Source organism: Mirounga leonina, unplaced genomic scaffold, assembly GCF_011800145.1.
Source record: "Mirounga leonina isolate KUSES-001 unplaced genomic scaffold, KU_Mleo_1.0 Mir_94, whole genome shotgun sequence".
Taxonomy (NCBI): Eukaryota; Metazoa; Chordata; class Mammalia; order Carnivora; family Phocidae; genus Mirounga; species Mirounga leonina.
The window spans coordinates 48,359,890-48,365,106 of NW_023270855.1; the positions used below are offsets into that span (position 1 = coordinate 48,359,890).

The 5,217-nt window shown below is 40.8% G+C and overlaps 1 pseudogene; it reads right to left on the minus strand.

Annotated features, from left to right (window-relative positions):
• Positions 1 to 1,734: 1,734 nt before the first annotated feature.
• LOC118004894 lies at positions 1,735 to 2,873 on the minus strand (annotated as a pseudogene).
• Positions 2,874 to 5,217: the final 2,344 nt, after the last annotated feature.

The following is a 5,217-nucleotide window of genomic DNA, read 5'->3' on the forward strand; positions in this document are numbered from 1 at the left end:
ATGTTTTCTAGTAGAAATAGGGAGACAATGGGTGATAAAACATAGAAAACTCTAACCAACCCTTCACCTCAATGAATAAACCTCCTCAGTTGTGGACATCAATCTTTCATGCTTCAGTAAGTAGATGCACAGCATGAGCTGTGATGTAAAAAAAAAAAAAAAAAGAAAGAAAGAGAGAAATATTTTGCATAGTAACAAAATGAGTGTTTTGAAATTTTGCTTCATCATACTTATGGCCATCCTGACACTTAGAAAATATAAGGTCAATCTATTTATTCAAATTTGTCTTTCCATGTAGACTGCACTGGAAGAGATATTCTTGCTAATCAGTGTTTGCCAGTGGCTATGGTAGGAATTCTGTATACTGAGCTGAATTACAGTAAAAATAGAATAAGATGAAAATTGAGAGGGAGGCAAACCATAAGAGATGCTGACTCTAGGAAACAAACTGAGGGCTGCTGGAGGGGAGGTGGGTGGGGTGATGGAGTAACTAGGTGATGGGCATTAAGGAGGGCACTTGATGGGATGAGCACTAGGTGTTATATGCAACTGATGAATCAGTAAATTCTACCTCTGGGGGAAAAAAAGGAGGAGACCGGTTAGGAAACACAGGAGCATGTTTGTAGAATAAGTGCCTGAAATTAAGCTTTTGATTTCTGAGGCATGCAATTCAAGGACAACCATGTTGAATAAACACAATTGTGGAACACTATTACCAGATAAGCCCTCAGGCTGCCCCCAGCCATGAAGTACCTCTTCAGAAAGCCCTGGTAACCTTCATCCTGACACATGAGTGACCCTGCTTTTCCCCACTCAGCACCCAAATTCTAATCATGTAAGATTCTCCAATAAAGCATGAACCCACAAACCCCTATATACTCTGGCCATGAACCCTAATAAAGACAAATCCCTAAGTGATGCTCTCTCTTTCTCCCCCTCAATGCCTCTCTCCTCCTCTGAGACCTCCCCAAATGGCCTTTGGTTATCCCATGTGCCCCTCCAGCACCTGAGGAATAAACCTTGGTTTTTTAGAGTTCTTTGATGGATGTTGCTGAGGTGTATGTTGCAGTCACAATAAGAACCGAGGGGCTGGTGCAGCCACAGCAGAAACTCTGGTCAGGGAAGTATTTATGGGAATGTCCACAAGCACGGGGGTCCAGGGGAATGTCTGGGCTTTCCTAGCCTAAGCATCCTTGTCAGTAGCCTGAGACTTAAACAGAACAATGTTAGAGATCACATTTTCAGGAAGAGGAGTAAGGGCTGACAGACTCAGGGTGAGAACTGTGGTTTTGTATTCTCTTCCACAGTAAGGTTATATGAAGGGCTTAGTGGCCAAGGTAGTATCTTCCATATGAAGAATACAACCCATGATTATTCTTTTGGGAAATCTAGGGAAAATTTACTTGAAATGAAATTAGTTTGAAGAAATCCAACTTGCCCCTTGTAAGATACAGAAATTTCCAGGCATTTGTGATTCAAGGTTGGGGAAATCATTAGGAATATATGAAAGTAGACAAAGTGAAAGCTGTCTGTGTATCAAACAGAGAAGAAGGTTAATAAAGTGAGTTACTGAAATGTATGGAAAAGTTGAATTCAAACTAATGGAAATTCCAGGAAATAAATAGAAGGAGCCGATTCTACCTCCACAGTCTGATCAAAGAATGGCAGTTCCTGACTCTGAGGCTCTGAGCCCTGAAATCATGGGCACTTCTTCAACCCCAACACCACTGACCCTTAAATTACTGGAATCCCAACAATTCTTTTCAGAGCCCTCTTTATGCCTTTGTTCCTCAGACTGTAGATGAAGGGGTTCAGCATGGGTGTGACCACGGTGTACATCACCGAGGCTACTGCATTTGAGTGGGAGCTCTGGGGAGCAGAAGAGCTAAGGTACACTCCTAAGCCTGTACAATAAAATAAGGAGACAACGGAGAGGTGAGATGCACAGGTGGAAAAAGCTTTATACTTGCCCTGAATTGATGATATTTGACATATGGAGGAAACAATCTTAGAGAAAGAGTAAAGGATCCCAGGCAGGGGAGCAAGACCCAGCAGCACAGTTGCAAAATACATCACCATATTGTTAAGAAACATGTCAGAACAGGCATGCCCGACTACCTGATTGAATTCACAGAAAAAGTGCGGAATTTCCACCTCTGTACAGAAGGACAGCTGCAACACCATTAAGCTCTGTAACAAGGAATTCAGAACACTGATGACCCAGGACACCAGAACCAGCAGTCCCCAAAGCCAGGGGTTCATGATGACTGTGTATTGCAGGGGGTGACAGATGGCCATGAAGCGGTCATAAGCCATCACAGTCAAGAGAAAATCATCCCAGCCTGCAAAAAGTAGGACAAAGTATATCTGTGAGATGCAGCCTTCATAGGTTATGACTTTGCTCTGAGTCTGGATGTTCCACAGCATCTTGGGGATGGTGGTGGAGGTGAAACAGATGTCTACAAAGGACAGGTTGGCAAGGAAGAAGTACATGGGTGTGTGGAGGTGGGAGTCTGAACTGACGGCCAGGATGATGAGCAGATTTCCACACACAGTGATCAGGTACATCGAGAGAAGAGCCCAAATACGAGGGGCTGTAGTTCTGGTTCCTCTGATAATCCTAGAAGAAGAAACTCTGAAATTTGTGTATCATTGTCTGATTCCATGTGGTGGTGGAGACTATAAGGGAAGAAAAAAATAAGATAATAATTTTCAAGCAAATGGGCTTCATTTATGTACTTATTATTCATTTTTTTATTTTTTAAGTTTTTATTTAAATTCCAGTTGTTAACCTCCAGTGTAATATTCATTTCATGTGTACAGTATGGTGATTCAGTACTCCATACAACACGTGGTGATCATCACATGTTCCCTCCTTAATCCCCATCACCTATTTCCTCCATCCCCCCACCACATCCCCTCTGGTAACCATCAGTGTGTTGTCTGTAGTTAAGAGTCTATTTCTTGGTTTGTCTCTCTCTCTTTGTTTTTTTTTTCCCCCTTTGCTCATTTGTTTTATTTCTTAAATTCCACATATGAGTGAAATCATATAATATTTGTCTTTCTCTGACTTATTTCACTTAGCATAATACTCTCTAGTTCCACTGTGTCATTGCAAATGGCAAGATTTCATTTTGTTTTATGAATGAGAAATACTCCATTGTACATATATATACCACATCTTCTTTATTCATTCATCTATTGATGGACACTTGAGCTGTTTCCATAGTTTGGTTATTGTTGATAATGCTGCTAAACACATTAGGGTGCATATATCTCTTTGAATTAATATTTCTGTATTCTTTTGTTAAATATCTAGTAGTGCAATTGCTGGGTCATAGATCAGTTCTATCTTTAACTTTAAAAAAAGATTTTATTTGTTTGAAAGAGAGACAGCGAGCTCACACACAAGGAGGGGGAGGGGTAGAGGGAGAGAGTAGCAGGATCCCCGCTGGGCAGGGAGCCTGATGTGATACTGGATCCCAGGACCCTGAGCCAAAGGCAGATGCTTAACTGAGCCACCCAGGCATCCCTATTTTTTAACTTTATGAGGAACCTCTATACTGTTTTGCAAAGTGGTTCCACCAGTTTGCATTCCCCCTGAGTAAGGAAAGGGTTAAGGTATAGGCAGGGAGAGGTAGGAGGCCCCTGAATGCTCTGACTAGGCTCCTGCAGGGCTACTTAACCAGGTTCACAGAAATCCCAGATGCAGAGAAATGTTATAGACAAGATATTAACCAGAGAGAAGGGAAGTAAGGAATCCACCTTGTTTGTCCCAAATATAGATGAGATATTCACATGATAGTTACAAATTCACTTTGTTTGTCTTAAATCTTTTTTTAGATTTTTTTTTTTTAATTTGAAAGAGAGAGAATGAGAGAGAGAGCACGAGAGGAAAGAGGGTCAGAGGGAGAAGCAGACTCCCTGCTCAGCAGGGAGCCTGATGTGGGACTCGATCCTGGGACTCCAGGATCATGACCTGAGCCGAAGGCAGTTGCTTAACCAACTGAGCCACCCAGGCGCCCCTGTCTTAAATCTTATAGATGAGATATTTACCAAGTTCCCTGGTCAATTTTCTATAAAAGACTGACCATAAAAGCCTTTAGTATCAACCCATTCCAGACCCCTCTCACTCTAGAGAGCTTTTCCCCCCTTTCCTTTCTGTTTTTACTTCCCTTAATAAACTTTCACTTTACTTCATATTTTTGTGTCCGTGAGATTCATTCTTTGACTCCATGAGACAAGAACCCTGCAACCTTGTAACAAGACTGTCAGGGCAAAGGGTTCCCCTTTCTCCACATCCTTACCAACTGTTGTTTCTTGTGTTGTTGATTTTAGCCATTCTGACAGCTGTGAGGTGATACAGCATTGCAGTTTTGATTTGGAGCAAATGGGTACTATTAACAATTTATATTTTGCTATCAAGAAAAAGAAAGAAATATAAACTTTTTGTATAGATCTGATCCCACTTAAGGGAAATTACCTGATATCTCTGATTAGGAATTCCTGTCCATTCAGCCTTTTCCCTAAGAAGGCATGTATTACAGTTTTAATGAGAAATGCCTTCCTGCCTTTGAGGAATATATGATGAGAACTGACATTTTCTAGACAAAGAGCATAAGGTGCTGAGAGAGAAACATCCATACATCCTTTGGGTAAATACCCAGTAGTGCAATTGCTGGATTGTATGGTAGCTCTATTTTCAACTTTTTGAAGAACCTCCATACTGTTTTCTAGAGTGGCTGTATCAGTTTTCATTCCCACCAACAATGCAAGATAGTTCCTCTTCCTCTGCGTCCTTGACAACACCTGTTGCTTCCTAGTTGTTAATTTTAGCCATTCTAACTGGTGTGAGGTGATATCTCATTGTGGTTTTGATGTGTATTTCCCTAATGATGAATGATGTTGAGTATCTTTTCTTGTGTCTGTGAGCCATCTGTATGTCTTCTTTGGAAAATATCTATTCATGTCTTCTGCCTTTTTCATAAATGGATTATTTGTTTTTAGGTGTTGAGTTTGATAAGTTCTTTATATATTTTGGATACTAACCCTTTACCAGATATATCACAGGCAAATATATTCCACATTCTGTAGTTTGCACTGCTACGTATTAACTCAAAGGAAACAAAAATAGTAATTCGAAGGAGTACATGCACCCTGATGATAATAGCATTTTCAACATAGTCAACTATGGAGAGAGCCCAAATGTCCATTGAC